This window comes from Ovis canadensis, chromosome 10 (genome assembly GCF_042477335.2).
Source record: "Ovis canadensis isolate MfBH-ARS-UI-01 breed Bighorn chromosome 10, ARS-UI_OviCan_v2, whole genome shotgun sequence".
NCBI classification, from domain to species: domain Eukaryota; kingdom Metazoa; phylum Chordata; class Mammalia; order Artiodactyla; family Bovidae; genus Ovis; species Ovis canadensis.
Window position 1 is genome coordinate 87,798,680 of NC_091254.1, and position 17,621 is coordinate 87,816,300.

Consider the following 17,621-nt stretch of genomic DNA (forward strand, 5'->3'; position numbering starts at 1 on the left):
CAATAGAGGATGAGATGGTTGGATGGCATCACCGACTCAATGGACATGGGTTTGAGCAAGCTCCGGGAGCTGGTGATGGACAGGCAAGCCTGGAGTGCTGCAGTCCATGGGGTCGCAACGAGTCGGACATGACTGAGCAACTGAACTGACTTACTGAAACTTGACAAGCTTTGATGATAGATTTCATATAATGGTTGGGGAGAGGAGGGTCAAAAATGACTGCCAGATTCTTGGCTGGTGCAATTGTATGGACATGATATCAAATCTTGAGATACTAATAATGAAGTCAGCAAGTTTGTGCATGGCATCTTGCTACATGCAATGAACAATATAGAAATTAAGATAAGAAGAACCGTCAGTTAGTGTTAATCATGTGCCAGCCACGGTATAGACACTTTACATACAGTAACAATTAATATACTATCAAGCCAAGCTTTCTGAGATGGAAAGGTCAGCTCATCACTAAGGATTTAATGGTCTGGTATAGCAACAGCGCAGATTGCTTTTACAGGAGAACATCAGAGAAGACAATGTGAGCAGGGAAACCATCAGAGAAGAAAGAGGATTCAAGCAGAGGTCTAAAGGTTGGGGGAGATTTTGTTGAGTGAAGCTCTGGGGAGTCAGGTCTGTAGATGGGTTTTAGGAGCCATGGAGACTCAGGCATGACGCCACCAGAAAGTACTTAGAAAAACAGCTCAGAAAAAGTTGGGTAGAATGGGAGGGCCCAGATTATGAAGGACCTTGAAAGTCAGTCATTTGGATTTTATAGAGAGAAGACTTGACTATGAAAGGAACATGACACCACATGACTTTGGAAAACCTGTCTGGCAACTGGGGAGTGTGAACATGGGCAGGCTTGAATCTCAGAAGCTAGCTTATTAGCATTTGTATTAGCTGGGTAATAGGTCAGAGTTGTGAACTAGCTAGAAGGAAAAAAATCAACCAGATTTAGTTTCACTGAATGAAAACAGAAGAATGAGTCAAAGAAGACTAAACTTTGAGGATTGGAATCAAGGGAAAGATAGTTTTAAAGTCATAATCAGAGAGGGGTCAAGAGGGGGATATCCATAAACCTGTGATATTCCATTTACATGCAGCATGATACTAAGGATATTTAAAAATAGTGGTTTACCTGTTCAACCACAGAGATCATTTAAATTTCTAGAAAAATTATAGTAGATGATAGCCTGCAAGTTATGTATATGATGGATTTACACTGGAATGAAACGATAAGTATAAGATTCGAGGGGAATAAAGTATTCTATTAAAAGAAACAACCTACAAACCATTATGAAATATTGTGATTTTTAAATGAAATTGATAAAATCAAAAGAAACCATTACATTGCATTCCATCTGTCACTTCATTACAGATGCAGCGAACAATCACTTATAAACAATAGCGCCAAGGATTCAACCTTTCAGACTTTGTTCCTGCCTTGGTCTAGCTTTGTAATCATAACACAAGTTTTCCCAAAAAATTCAAAATGTTGTGTTTAGTGGAAGGAAAATGTGTGCTTTTCGTGTTTTCTAAACACCACATATATATATATATATATATATATATATATATAAACAGAGTAACATTGACTGGGGAAGATAAATAAACTTTACTAACCTTTCTGTTCCTTTTTTGCTTTATCTCAGGGAACTTCAGCACCTCCACATTATCCTTTGTGGGGTTGCACCTGATGGCGCCCCTAGGATCACGTGACAAGTGTTTTCAACAGTAAACATCCTCTGGTTAATGGTTGCTTCATTAATGACGATCTGGACCAGTGCACGGTATTTGTCAAGTGGTGAGGAACCTTAGAGTCAGGTGACAGCACACCTAATCCTCTCGGGGGGCCTGCCAAGGGTGAAGCAGAGATATCAATTCCATTGTTCAGAATTCCTTAATTGAAGGTCCCCAGGAGCCTGAAAACTTGGAGAAAAGGTATATGAGCTCCAGTAAGTAACCACGGCCATAACAGATGTTATACAGGAAAACTGTGTTCGGGACACAAGCCTGTTTTGACTTTGACTATGCACTTGGGTTAACACGTTCCTCCTCACTAGTGAAAACCAGATGCAAATGTTTTGCAAGGTGTATTCATTTCCATGGCAGACATGGAATTGTTTGCCTTTAAAGATAGACAGATAGATAGATAGATAGATAGATAGATAGATAGATAGATAGATAGATAGATAGATAGATAGATAGATGCTTTGTCCAATGGAATAACGACTTCAGTTTCATGGACAACCTGGAGGTCTCCTGAATCTGCCCGAGTTTTGTGTTTTCCAAAGTATTGACAGTGCCACCGCGGGCTCTGGGCTGGCTAGGCTTAAAGGGTGTTCTCGGGGAGCTACCCCCTCTCTCTGCTCTGCCAATGATGTGCCACTTTGTCTGGGGGCTCTGACTGCTTTCTTCCGAGAGGGAAATTCCTCTTTCTTCAGTATGGATGCACTGTTTTCACACACCGCAAGTGCTGTGTTGCTGTGTCAGTCATCCTATGAGGGCCCGGTTCAGACGAGCAGCGCTGACGAGCTGGCTGGCGATTGGCTGCCCGCGGCGGGGAGGGATTTGTCGGAAGGAAGGGCTGCAGCTTACAGCAACAGAGTTTAGACTGTCTTTGCTTCATCATCTGAAGGCAAAATTTTCCAGATACGGCAGACGGCTCCCAGAGTACAATAAGCAGGGAATGAGAACTATTTACATGGAAATTTCTTCCTCAGGATGCAGCGAAGAAACCGCGGCCGCTTGATTCTACCAGATGTTCCTGGGGTTACTGTAACAGAGAAGGAGAGACAGAGCTAAACAAGGTAGGGAAATCGTCCCCCCGCCTCTCCTTTTTTTTTCCCCCCTGAATGTTTGAAGAGTTTGCTGCAGTGTGCTGCATTCCGTGTGTGTTGCTTCAGGAAGCCAGGGAAACCGGGTTCCACTAATTCAAATGAAATCCTTGCAGGGGGGGACCCTGGAGTTTTACGTAACGTTTTGATTTGAAAAAAAAAAAAAAAGAAAGAAAGAAATGGCCAAGCGTGAATCTCTGCCGCCTGTTTGGGGTGAAGCATAAAACGAGTTTTTATTTCAAAGAATAGGACCATTGATTACTCAACAGAAACCATTTGAATTCTTGGGGACCTTCTTCTTTTCTGGTTCTAGAAAAAAATTTTTTCAGACTGCCATAGTTAGCTCCCGAATAAATAAAGTTTGCGTTGATCCTAAGATTTGAAAACAGACTCGTGATTAAGGGGGGGCGAAAAAAACTTCCTGGTAAATAATTATCGATGAAATGTTTTTTAAAGAAAAAATACATCGACTTATGGGATATTAGGGACCTACCTAGCTCTCCAATGCCATGGCTTTTAATTGAGTTTCAAAAGCACATTTTAACAAGCCAGCTAGAGGTAGCTTTCTGACAAGTTTTCGATACTGTAGTTCAATGTTTACATTTCTTTTTCTGGCATGTCTGAGCCTTTGTTTCCAGCTTAAAAGTGGAACCATTATATTCAAAAGTAAAGCTGGGTTAATAATGCTTACTGCAATTATCTGATCTTTATGCATTTTTAATGAGAACACACAGCCAGCAGAATAATTTAATGAGGGCAGGCTAGCTTTTTAAAGCTGTGTTTTCACTGTGCCGAACCATATCAACTTTCTTGCCGAGAAGCAGCAGTGAGAAATGATGGAGAAGATTTATTTTTAACACACTTGGCCCAAGAGAAGGAAAGGATATATTTGTTAAAGAATTCTTTCTGCCCTTTTCCGTTTTAAATTTCTGCCAGGCATGAGGAAACTGTGCTTTTTTGTTAGGCCTCGGAAGCATATGTTTACAATAAATGTGTAACATTTTTAGAATAGTTAGCAAGCACTGAAGCGAAGGAAAAAAAAAATCTGACTAGCCTAACCACTACCATGGTGAATGTTCTTCAAGAAACACCGCTGGCCTTTGAAAAAGACAAAGGTTAAGTGGAAAGCTATTTGTTGATTGAGTAATATGTGCATTGTGAGGATAATAAAGTAAAAATAATAATAATAATAAAGAGGTTCTTAGAGCCTCTAAATAAGATGAAGTTTCTTCAGCCAGCTTGTCTGAGCAGTGGAAGTCCTCATTTAAATAAGGGCATTGCCACGTAGATTCTTCTAGACCCACTGTTTTTACTTTCAAGGAGAAGTGCAGGACACTCGCCCAGAACTTCTGACGTCATCTCCCAACTATTTTCTGCTGTGTGTTCTTTTATTCAAGCTCGTGGAGAGGAATATTTCTTTATGTCCTGGCTAGGAACGTTCGGACTCTTCCTTGGCAGGTCTTGAGTTATGTCTTCATTTTCCCATCCTTTCTAAAACCCGAGCCGATTCTCCAGCAGAAATGGGGTATCTTCTCCTACCTGCCTCCTCTCGTCGGGCAGGTCGTTTATCTGCAGGGCTCTGGCTGTGGTGGGGAGTGGACTGGCCCTGCTTCAGGCCTCGGTCCCCTCAGCGCAGTCTGTCTCTTGGCACCTGGGTGGACATCACCACCCAGGGGCCCCGTTGCCAGCTTCCCCCGGGGCCACTCTTTAGGACTCAGGCTATGCCACCAAGTTCACGGCTGGCAGTGATGCTGGGAACAGCTCCTCTGGTAGAAAGATCACCATGCCCTCATGTCGATGGACCCAGGGAAGGGCAGTCCGGCATGGCAGGCTCTTCGCCCCATGTCACAAGTGGCAGCCTTGGTCACAGCGATCCAGGGACAGTTAGTTTTTAATAGGGAGCCTTTCGGGGAAAGAATTTCCATCAGAACAGCCTGGAGTTCTGGGGAGTTCCCGGCCCTAGTTTGCACCCTCTTTAGGACTGCTTGGGTTGTGTAGCCTCTAACAAGCACCATCTCAGTTTTTTCTCTCCCTTAATAGAATTGATTAATACTTGCTACACTTTCCTTTATACTTCTAGCATTTTGAGAGACCTTGACCTTGCATCAGAAAAAAAAAAAAAAAAGTTGTTTGTCTCTTGACACAGTGAGCTAGTTAAAAGGGATAAAACCACCCTATGAATGAAACTGGAAAATGCCTTACGGTGTTAAGATACATAGTCATGGATACAGAACCCTTCACTCTACGTCATGTTCACGTAAATTTTCTAGGGATATTCATCCTCAGACCACGACATACGATTTCCAAGAAAATCAGAGCGTCGCTTGTGTGCGTGTTCTCCTTTGATCTTGTGCAATATTACTAGAAGCTATGCAAACCAGATCCTTTCAGACACAGGCCTTGTAGTACCCAAAGCATTTAGTGCTCTTTTTGCTTTGACTTGGGTATGAAATGTGTGCAAGTGGAGTGAGTAAGAGAGAAAATAAGAGGAGGGGAGAAAAATACGCTTGTGAAATCTACTGGTTGTATAGCGTCCCTGGTTAACAGCCTGCCTTCTGCCTGCTAGTTGTTTTAATTTGCTGTTGCTATGGTAAAAACAAATCAATATCACATGGCTACCAGCCAGTCCCGCTCGGGGCGTGCCATAGAGACTCGAGATCAGGTACTCACGATTCCAAGCAAGAACTGGGAGAAGAGAGAGGTTTTAGGTATTGGGTTGAAGAGAATTCCTTATGGGGGACCGATGAGGCTCATGCTTGCGTGTATTCTCTTCCTTTCTTCCTGCCGATAACAAGAAAAGATGGGTATTGTATGTCAACTAGACTAAAAAAAAAAAAAAGGGAAGACGTACTGGTTTGTTTACATTTTCCAAAATGACAAAACATATCATCAACATAGAAGGAGGTGGCTCCCATGGGAAGTGGTAAAGGATGCTGATTACTGAAGAGGTGGGATGCCTGCAGGGCATGTTGGTTTTAAAAACAGAGTTTGGGGTCTTGAGAAGCTCCAAGTACAGCGCAGAAGAGCTGGTGGGTCACAAGCCATTGCGGTTGTCGTATCAGGCAGAGAAAGCTGCCTTCTCTGGGGAGCAGGTGGGTGGGTTTGTGTGGGTGAGGGGTGTTGTGGAAAGGTGGGAAGTGGGAGGCACCAATGTCATCCGATAGCAAAGTACCCAGAAAGCTGGATGTCCAACATCAGGCCAGATGAGCGCAGAGCTGGGGGGCAGAGCGGCACAGGGGCCAGGACACTGACCTCTTGTAAAACCTGCCTGAGCCCAACCTGGAGGCCCAGCAAAGAAAGAGAAGTGGCTGTGAAGGGACGTAAAGATGTAACATGCCCCGGCATCCTTTCTGAAGTGAACCAGGTGGGCACAGATGTGCACCTGTGGAACAGGAAACTTGGTACTTCATGCTCTGCTTTCTTGCAGAAGGAGGCAGGAAGACTTAGTGGGGCTTTGTAAATTAGTTGCAGTACTGTTTTTTTTCTCCAGTATTGTTACTCAGTGTAGTTGTTTCTTTTGTTTGTTTTTTGTTGGATTTTTTTTTTTTTTAATGTGCAAACGGTTACTTGTGGCTGTGATGATATTCATGGTGAGAAGCCCAGGGTGGCGTCATGGCTCGTTTGCATCAGGCGTGTGCCTCCATGGCTCAGCATTGTTGAGCAGAAGCTGGGCCCGGCTCTGTTGCTGAGAGTGAACACAGGTGTGAAAGAAACCAGAGGGTTTCTTCTGCGAGCAGGAGCCACGTTGCTTATGGTTAAGATTTTGGCTGGCTTGCTCCCTTCAATGTGGCAGAAATGCTTGATAATAAAAATGGACCCACCGATGTTCCCTTAGTACACAGACAAAGAATGCATTGTCTCCGAGATCCTGGGTCGATTTGTTCCATCAATCAGTCAACAAGTGTTTATTAAACACCTCTTGGCTCCTCTGGCTTTTGCTGTTTCGTTAGAACAAGTCAATTACCTAATACCTGCCTCTGAGTAGGTGCAAAATACAGGACAGAAAGAAGCGATGCAAAATTGTAAGTTTCAAAGACTTTAATAATAACTTTATTGGGTAATGTTAATTTCACATTGTTAACCATCAGACGTTAATTGTAGGTTTTGAGACAGTTTTGGTGTTTGGGGGAGGATTAAGAGAAGAAATTTTGAGTTTTAAATATCTATCTGTAATTTCTTCACTTCTGCTGTATTTCTCAGCATAATATTGTTTAAATAACACATAATAATGTAAGATGAGGAACAGGCATACAAGAATGCTGCCGTCCAAATCCAAAATACTAGGCCACTGAGAGCAATTGCCTGAGTCTCAGCAAGCTGAGAGTCAGCCCCGAAACGACTGGGGAGCATGGGCTCGTCATCTGAAAGCTTCAACCGTCAATCAACCAGAGGAAATCCTAGCCCCTCTCCCACACTTCTGAGCCTCAGGGTGGCTGAGATCTCACTGTCTCCATACCAGCCAGGAAACCTGATTCCTGACCCTGGAGAGTTAAAATTCCATAACCTCTACCCTGTCCTTTTTAAAAAAACACAGGTACTTAAAAGAATCGATTTCCTTTTTAAACACAAAATTTTGGTTTTATTTTGTTTTTCACCCTAACATCAAAATTAATGTGAATTCTCTGGGCACGGACAAGCTGTGAGGGAAGGAACCCAGTTTGGGAAGAGCTAGAAGAAGAGAGTGTAAGTGAGCCTCAAGAATTCTTTTTAGCAGTGGGTCCTGGCAGGCACATCGGCAGGTTCTAAGGTCTAGGAGCATCGAGGCAAGCTGGATGCCACAGAAAATCTTTGGGGCAGTAAAAGTGGAAGTTGCTCAGTGATGTCCGACTCTTTGCGACCTCATGGGATTCTCCAGACCAGAATACTCAAGTGGGGAGCCTTTCCCTTCTCCAGGGGATCTTCCCAGCCCAGGGATCAAACCCAGGTCTCCCACATTGCAGCGGATTCGTTACCAGCTGAGCCACAAGGAAGGTCCAAGAATACTGGAGTGGGTAGCCTATCCCTTCTCCATCGGATCTTCCCGACCCCAGGAATCAAACCAGGGTCTCCTGCATTGCAGGCGGATTTTTACCAACTCAGCCACCTCAGAGGACAGCAGGAAGAATCAGGAGACACCAAAGAGAGTGCAGGTCCACGGGCCTGAGCAGCATGCAGCCCATCCTCACTGGGAAACAAGACATTTACAAACAAGATAAAAATAGTTGTCAGTCGCTCAGTCGTGTCTGACTCTTTGCAACCCCATTGACTGTAGCCTACCAGGCTCCTCTGTCCATGGGATTTCCCAGGCAAGAGGATTGAAGTGGGTTGCCATTTCCTTCTCTAGGGGAATCTTCCTGATCCAGGGATCAAACCTGCATCTCCCGCCTCTCCTGCATTGGATTCTTTAGCACTGAGCCACATAGATCAGCACGCAGATACCTTCAGAAGAATGGTTAGCCTATGTACACTTCCGTACCTTCTACGAAGGTCTTTCACAGACTTTTATCTCAATTGACAGTTCAAATCTAGGTTTAGAAACTGGGAGCCTAAAATTAGAGCACTCCTGTAGGGACATGCTAGGTAAAGCTTCTGGCAGAGATGAGTTATAAACCAGATTTTTAAAACTTTTATTCACTGATTTTTTTTTGTCAGTGCTTAATTGATGTGAATTTTGAAGAACAGGAAAAACTTACAAGTACCCCTGGAACGTGTGTGCACGTCTCTTTCTCCTGTCCTCAGATGCTTTCACAGACAAGGGCATTTATAACTAGTACAGTAGGCAGCCAGGTGTGGCCACAGAACAGGAGGGGCAGATGGCTGGCTTCGTTTATCCAGCTCTGACTGCTCAGAAGACATCAGGGAAAAAACCCTACCCTGGCTGCATGCCCCAACCCAGCCACACAGTAGCAGCGCAAGCCTGGCTATGACTGGCAGGAAGGTGTTCTAGAACATAAAATTCACAAAATCGTTGTAAACGGCTTACAGGTCAGGGAAGAACCAAAGTCAGCAATGAAACCAAAATTCAAAGTATTCCATTTTCCTATGAGAACATCTCGTTGAGTTCTCTTAAGCCTGTTAGAGGGGTGGGGGCAGAAATTAATATTTTAGTGGCAAGTGTTATAAGCTGTTTTACACACATATCTTGGGTATTTTGAACCTTAAAGGAAGATTAATGTTATCCCCACAAAGTTAGGGCTTCCCAGTGGCACCAGTAAGAACCCACCTGCCAATGCAGGAGACCTAAGAGATGTGTATTTGGTCCCTGGGCTGGGAAGATTCCCTGGAGGAGGATATGGCAACCCACCCAGTATTCTTGCCTGGAGAATCCCCATGGACAGAGGAGCCTGGCATGCTACAGTCCACGGTGTCGCAGAGTCAGACACAGCTGAAGTGATTTGGCACGCACGCATGAACTGCAAAGTTAACGCTGACCAGTAGAAGTTCCGAAAGGTTCTGTAACACACCAGTGATCCCACAGCTAGTATTTGGTGGAGCCAAGATTTAAACTCAGACCCGATCGTACCTCAGTCCTATAGAGAGACAGCACTATGTTTTTTCATCTGAGCAGTTAAGATTGAGAAGATAAAAATAATTTGCAGAAAGAAATGAAAGCTCAAGGTGAAAGAAGGTTTATTATTTTAGAAATCTCAGATACACTTTACATAGTTTACATTATGATACCTAAATACTGGGTATAACACTAGCAGTATCTTACGTCATGTATAATTTCTGTTTTTATGCTTGTCATATCTTTTAATGGCCTTTTGTCCCCATCTTATAAATTAAAAACCGAATTTGAGTTTTCAGTTAATTGAGGTTAAGCTATGTGTTAAAAATCTCACTAACCAAAAAATGGAAAAGTTGATCCTCAAAACTATGGGGATCTGAGCAAACAATATTTAATGAGATAAAATAGTCTTTAAATGAAATTACACTGCAGTCTGTCTTGGAGTTTTCTTGCAGTGGATGTTGTGATGTGGACTAGAGCCCAACCCAAGCAATTTTGGGGAAGATAGTGTTTTTAATTAAGATATGGAATTGTTTGCAAAAATCTATAAATTTCTGGCATCTCAGATGCAAGCCCCAATTAATCAACTAAAAAGTATTGGTGAAGTATATATTATATCAGTGATTTACTACTTATAATTTTAAAGTTTCTGGGAGTTCAGAAATGTAGAACTGCTTTGGGGCTGGAGAAGTAGATGATACTTCAAGGAGAAGAGGCTCTGAATAGATGTACTTTGTCTAGATCAGAGTTTCTAAAATGAGATGTCTACTCCCCAAGCCTAGGGTCAGATCATTCACTAGGTGAGGAAAAGAAACAGTTGAACTTAGCATCTTATATATTATTTAGCTCATCCTTTTAAAATGTCAATTTCCATGTATGTTTCATAATGTATGTAACATATTAATATTATTATGCAAGTATAACATTTTTAAAAAGTAAGTAACCTTATGATGGTTGTTCCTGCAGAGAAGTATTTTTCTGATGGGGTGGCATGCTTAGATGCTAAGTCGTTTCAGTCCTGTCTGACTCTGTGACCCCATGGACTGTAGCACACCAGGCTCCTCTGTCCATGGAATTCTCCAGGCAAGAATACTGGAATGGGCTGCCATGCTTTCCTCCAGGGGATCTTCCCAACCCAAGGATCGAACCCACGTCTCTTATGTCTCCTGCATTGGCACGTGGGTTCTTTACCACTAGCGCCACCAGCGGGACGTGATCCAAAAAGTTTGGAATGGGCAGTAGTCAGAATTACAGAAAGGAAGATTATCTCAAGGAGGAACAGCTTGGTGTGAGGGCCAGTGTAGAAGTGGACTTTGAAGAACAGGGATTAAATACTGAGGAGTAGGGGAAATAAGTTTATTTTTTGACTAATTTTTATTGGAGTGTAGTTGCTTTACCATGTTGTGTTTCTGCTGTGCAGCACAGTGAATCAGCTATGTCTATACATATATGCGAGGAGATCCAGCCAGTCCATCCTGAAGGAGATCAGCCCTGGGTGTTCTTTGGAAGGAATGATGCTAAAGCTGAAATTCCAGTACTTTGGCCACCTCCCGCGAAGAGTTGACTCATTGGAAAAGACTCTGACGCTGGGAGGGATTGGGGGCAGGAGGAGAAGGGGACGACAGAGGATGAGATGGCTGGATGGCATCACTGACTCGATGGACATGAGTCTGAGTGAACTCTGGGAGTTGGTGATGGACAGGGAGGCCTGGCATGCTGCGATTCATGGGATCGCAAAGAGTCTGACACGACTGAGCGACTGAACTGAACTGAAACATATATGCACTCTTTTAGATTTCCTTCCCATTTAGGTCAACACAGAGCATTGAATAGAGTTCCCTGTGCTACACAGTAGGTTCTCATTAGTTGTCTACTTTTTTTAAAATATAAATTTATTTATTTTAATTGGAGGCTAATTACTAGTTGTCTACTTTATACGTAGTATCAATAAAATATATATATGTCAATCCCAATCTCACAATTCCTCCCACCCAGAAATTGGTTTAGATGGAGTCAGGGAAAATCAGAATATGGAAGAACTAAAGAGCCCTGTGGTGACTCAGATGGTAAAGAATGTACCTGCAAGGCAGGAGACCTGGAAAGGGAATGGCAACCCACTCCAGTATTCTTGCCGGGAGAATTCCATGGACACAGGAACCTGATGGGCTACAGTCCATGGGGTCACAAAGAGTTGGACACAGCTGAGTAACTAACATTTTCACTTTCACTTTTCAAAGAGCCATGTGGAGGAGTTTCATTTTTGTTAACATCACATCTAATGCTTTATAAGGATTGAACTGAGCTTATAAGATCAGGTCAGAGGTTAGAAAATTTATAACAAGTGATGCCACGGGCCAGAAAACTTCTGCAATATTCCAGACATCATGTGGTAAAGGAGTTGGATTAGAATGGCAGTGGGAGAATGGAGGAGAAAGGGCAAATCTAAAAGGTGTCTTGAAGGAAAAATAAAGACTGGTGAGAGCTTAGAAGAGCCAAAACGACATTGGAGTTTCTGGCAGGAGAAATATCTGTGGGATCCTAACAGCAAATGGGGATAGATGGGAAAGGGGGCCAGTCAGTGAGAATGGGGTCAGGAGAGGGAGAGAGGATGAGTTTTGAGTCCTGACCATGGTGTTTTAGCTAATGATGGGTCACCCAAGTGGGTCATCCATAGACATCTGACAACGTAAAATGGAGAAAAGCTCAGGTACCAGGCTGCAAATGTAAACTAAGACACACCTGTATGGAAGCCATTGTGGAGGCCAGGAGTGCTCACCACGTCCAGGAAGAAGGGAGCATCAGCGGAGGCAGGCCGATGACCAAGGATGAGCCTTGGGGAGGCTGCCAGGGCCCAGAAGAGAGTAAGAGGTAGCAAAGAACCACGAAAACAAGTACCCACAAAGGAGCAAAACCATCTATCAAAAATGAGTCACCAAGACTGTTAAGCATATGCCTGTTACACACAGCCTCCATGGCTCTCGGCACATTATCCTGCCATAGTTATCCTCTCTGACGTGAGTGCTCAGGCCATGGTCCTCCTGGAGGCAAATATCAGTTCACTGCCGTGGTGAGAGTGATAGAACACCAGATGGATACAGAGAATCTCCTGTTTTATATATATATATATATATATATTTATATATATATATATATACACACACACACATATATATCATATCTCATATATATCATATCTCATATATATCATATCACATATATATCATATATATCATTCTCTGCCACCCTCTTCTCACCCTTGCCTTCGATCTTTCCCAGCATCAGGGTCTTTTCCAATGACTCAGCTCTTCACATTGGGCTGAGATAGTTAGATAGCATCAGCAACTCAATGGACATGAATTTGGGCAAACTCAGGGAGAGAGTGAAGGACAGGGAAGCCTAGCGTGCTGCAGTCGATGGGGTTGCAAAGAGTCATACACTCTTTAGCTTAGTTAGCAACTGAGCAACAAAAGCAACATACACACACACACGCACAAATACTTGAATATTTAAAGAGTGACTCTTCACTAATAATCAAAAGAAAGCATTTAAAACCAACAATTATCAACATGTATGCATCTATATCTCAAAATATACATTTTGAGGGTCTAGTTGGTTAGGACAGTAATTCCAGAGTGATTGGAGATACCACTGGACACTAGGCTCCCTGTTGTCGAAGACCCAGGGTCCATTCATTCTTGGCTCCAAGGTCTCAGTTGAATCAACCATAAGGACTACTTTGAAGAAAATGAGACGGTACCCACGGTGAGGAAGCCAGAGCAGCACCCCTCAGACCTTCATGTGCACAGCATTTCCTTGGGGATCTAAAGTGAAACGATAAGAGTCTGATCCAGTCGATCCAGGGTGGGAATCGAGATTCTGCATGCCTAACAAAGTGCCAGGTGAGGAAGATGACCTTCCTTGCTTGTCCCAAAGGCTCTAGAGCACTTTGCTGGCGTAAACGTCGACAGTGGTGGATTTCTGAGTCTGAGACGGTTTTCATGGAGCCTCTGCAGGGCTGAGGGCCAGGACTGCCTTCTCCACACAGGAGGCCTTTCCAGGCTGCCCAAGCTCAGACTGGAGCTAAGGTTGAGTCTGTCCCACAAGGCTGGCCACGATGCTGCTGTGGTCCAGGCTGTGAAGATGGCCTTTCGGCATTTCTAGCATCTCTGTGGTCACAGCAGCCAAAGTCTGTGGATGGCCCCCGTGCCCGCAATGGCTGTCTCTTTTGTGGACACAGACTCTCACCAGTTCCCTAGGAGACTTCTCACCGCCTCCAGGGAAGGCTGGCGTGTCTGTTTACACGTCTGCTCCAGAGATATTTTTTTCCTACCAAATATCCGTGTTCAAAATCAGCCGTAGACTTTTTCCTCTTGATGGTGGTCAGAGCTGGAGCCTGGAGTGGATCAGTCTGGGGACCCCTGAGCAGCTCAGCATTTCCCTTAAGATAATGCTGGTTCTTCCTTCAAAGAACAGAAAGGGTATAGAGGAAATGTTATGTGCAATTAACATCACATTTAAAAATGCTAGTTCTGAAGTTGTGTGCGATGAGTAAAAACATTAAGTGAGATGGCAGCTGTCTTAGGTGGTGGCTTCAGTGAACATCCAGGCCTGACCATGGACAGTCTGAGGTCTTGTTTCCTGTCCGTCTTTCTTTCCTGCCCTTGAGGGCTTCATTTTTCTGTTTGTTCAGCCTAGGGCCTCCTCTTTCCTGGGCCAGGAGTCCCGCTAACCTGATTTAGCGGAAGTCTGCCCTGCCCAACTGCCCATTTAGTCCACACACAGATGGCCAGTACTTTTATGCATTTTTAATTTACGCAATAACCTTTTAGGGCCAAAAGGCACCAAGTCTTTATTGAGTTTATTGAGTGCCTACTATATGCCAAGCCCTCTGCTAAGAGCTTTATGTGCATCAAGTCAGTTAAACCTTTTTATGAAGAGAATGAAGTCCCAGGAGGCTGAGTTCTTTGCCAAGGTCACACACAAACAAGCGACAGAGCAAGGCCGAGAGTCCAGTTGGCGCGTCTCCAAACACCCAGGCCTTTTCTGACGGCGCTTCCTCGGGGTGGGGGGTGGGGAAGCAACAAAAAAGGGATTTGCTTTAGAAAAATTTCTCTCACGTTTGCATGAACCGTTAGCAGAATTCACTAAACGGTTAAGTAACAGGCAAACAAGCAAGTCCTGGCAGGCTACTCGGGCATGAGTTCAGCATTAGCCGCGAATTCCTCCTCACGGAGGGCCTGGGAAATCACCCAGGACGCTGGAGCGTCGTCCCGGGACGCGCTGTCAAGAGTGGCCCTCTTCCTCAGCCGAGCTTCCGCCGTGTCTGCGTGCGCATGCGCAGAGAAAGACGCTTAAGGAAAGGCCTCGGCCGAGGTGCCCTCTAGACGCTGTCAGTGGACCACGTGCAGTGGCGAGGGCTGTAGAGAAGTGAGATGCTTTGTGTTGTCACGGCTTTACCACCCGCATTTTCTTGTTGTTGTTCAGTCGCCAAGTCGTGCCCGACTCTTTGCGACCCCATGGATGTTCCTCACCATCCCCTGGAGTTCACCCAGGTCCATGTCGCTTGAATCAGTGGTGCTCTGAGGACCTGGAAGACCCTTTGCCTGTCCATCAGTGTCTCCGTTCCCAGGCAGGGCTGTTCCACTCACACGGGTCACCCGTTCTCCAGCAAGGACGCGTGGCCCTCCTCTCTGGCTGCGGCTCCTGACCATCCTCACGTGGCAGGCTCTTCTCTCTTGCTCAGCGGGCTCCTGAGCGGACCCGTGCCTCTTCTCTCTGCCAAGGTTGTACCTGGCATCCCCACTCAATGGCACACGGAGGCGCCAAGTCTCTGGGGTTCTGGTCACACCTGGCTTTCACCTGGGGGAAAGGGTGGTTTATTTACCGCCTCAGGAAGCCCCTCATTTGAACCCTGCAGTATCAGCTTCCTGGCAGCCACCACAAAGACCATCCCCTCAGGAAACAAAACAAACCCTATCTCCAGAGTTTCCTTGTTTCTTTTCTTCAAAGTCCCCTGTTGCAACTAAGCTGCAATTAAGAGGCAGGATCAAAGGGACTGGCGGCCTCTGGGGCTGTGGGACCCACGCAGAGCTTTGCCCTCTTTTTAACTCTTTGCTTTCTGTGACCTGCTGCTTCCATGGCGTCTTTGTTCCTCTGGGTGCTCAGGTGTCGGAAGGCGGAGCCGGAGGGAGACAGGTGAGAGTCGGTGGACCAGCTTTGCACACCTCCCCTGATTCTGAGAACCTCCCAACTGACAGAACCCACAAACGTCAGATGAAAAGCAGTGGGGATGCCCCGTTGGAAGGAGTTGGCGGGATTCCTGTCTACCCTCCACCATGGTGCTGCCCGACTGCTGCTTGTCGGTCTCGACAATCACGACCCCGTGATGCGTGCAGACCACAACATTTCATTATAAAATATCTTCCCTGTACTGAAATGCAGTGTGACTCCCCAAGCCCTCCACTGCTCAGGCCGTGTTCAGGCCTTTGGGATGCCCCCAGAGAGTCAAATACCCCGTCAGCAGGCGAGCCCCTTCATGTATTTAAAGACAAGCAATCTTCCTCCGATAGGAGCAGTTAGCACCCCCGGTTATTTTCAGGAAATGATACTTTTATTTATGCAACCTAAGACTTGCAGTGTTTCTGGCAGCTTTGTCACACTGGTGACCCTTATCGCTGTTATACTTGAACCTTGAACCAGCTGTAGGAAAGGAAGGGGTGGGGTTCTCCATGTTCCCACAGGCTCTGTTCAGGCCTGAGTGCAGTGGGGAAAAACTGATGGGTAGGGGCAACATGGGGGAGGGACAGACAGCTTCCCCAGTGGCATGGAATGATTGAAAATTGACTTCCGTTCCAATGGGAGGCTTTAGGCACCTCCTGAAATAATAGGCGAGTTCCTGGGTGTTGACCTGCAAAACTACCCATAGAATGATTGATAAATAGATATAGATAAGAGATAGATGATAGATTTAGATTAATATATAGATAATACACTCATATTACTGGAGTGGATTGCCATTTCCTTCTCCAGGGGATCTTCCCAACCCAGGGCTCGAACCCGGGTCTCTCACATTGTAGACAGACGCTTTACCGCCTGAGCCACCAGGGAAGTCCATCTATATAATACATCACATCTATTAATCTAGATGGGGCTTCTCTGGTGGCTCAGACAGTAAAGAATCTGCCTGCAGTGCTGGAGACTGAGGTTCAGTCACTGAGTTGGGAAGATCTCCTGGAGAAGAAATGACAACCCACTCCAGTTTTCTTGCCTGGAGAATCCCATGAACAAAGGAGTCTGGTGGGACGCAGTCCATGGGGTCGCAACTGAGCAACTAAGCATGCACGCGCGCACGCACGCACACACACACACACACATTAATGTAGATATAGATTAATAAAGATACAGATACAGATAGATGTAGATTTAGGGTACTATATATAGATGGACGGTTATAGATATAGATTAATATTTATATACACAGAAGAGATAGGTAGAGAAAAATAGATAAATGTATATACAAATAGCTATAGATATAGATTAGTGTATATATATAGATAGATCTAGATTGATTGATAGATGATAGAATGATACATACGCAGTTTGAACACCACACTAAGGCACTTTTCAGAGGTAAAGTACCTGGTTTGGGATTGTGTTTTGCTGTGTTTGTCTTTGGCACAACAGAAAGGTGATCGTTTTAGCAGTAGCTCCGAGCCCTCCCAAGTTTCTCTGCAGCTCTCAGCACAGTCCTTAGCGGCTTAGACACACACTCAGCCTTCAGTAGATGCCAAGGTCACCGAAGGAACTAATTAATCCCAGCTCCCATCAACAGCAGGCTGCCCTAACCCGCCCTCCTTCCTAAAGCAGGAGAAACTGGGAAGGATTTTCTCCCTCTGTTCTGCCCAGGCCTACTCAGGACCGCCCTAAGCAAATAAAGAGAAGGGAGGAGATTGGTAAACCATTTTCCCGATGAACTGACCAGGCTTCATCTAGAGAAAGCCCAAAGAGGGCCTGTTCTAAGACTTTAAAACTTGAGGGGAGATAAGCCCGCCAGTTTTTCTTAGGAAAATTCCCAGGTTGATATTTAACCTGAGGTCCCTGGGTTCCTACTCCATCACAACGTTGCTTTTTTTTTTTTTTTAACTACTAGTTTCATTAATGTCCTTTAAACTCAGCCAACCGTCTTTGCCACACTGAAAATTTGCCTTTTTAATTGAAACTGCAAATTTTCCAGCTGGCCATGAGGGAGCATGAAATTTGTTCCCCCTCAGGGTGAAGCTGATGTTGTATAACCCAGACCACAC

The 17,621-nt window shown here is 44.8% G+C and overlaps 1 protein-coding gene across 7 annotated transcripts in view; it reads left to right on the plus strand.

Annotated features, from left to right (window-relative positions):
- The first annotated feature begins 2,264 nt into the window (after window positions 1-2,264).
- MBNL2 (muscleblind like splicing regulator 2) overlaps window positions 2,265-17,621 on the plus strand; it is a 169,441-nt gene continuing 154,084 nt past the window's right edge. For 2 of the 7 annotated variants that reach the window (XM_069602395.1, XM_069602394.1), the window contains exon 1: window positions 2,547-2,804. The gene's annotated coding sequence lies outside the window, so the exon portion shown is untranslated. Of the gene's footprint in view, window positions 2,805-17,621 lie in introns of all 7 variants that reach the window. The other 5 variants (XM_069602397.1, XM_069602396.1, XM_069602400.1 and 2 more) reach the window with 5 other exon arrangements.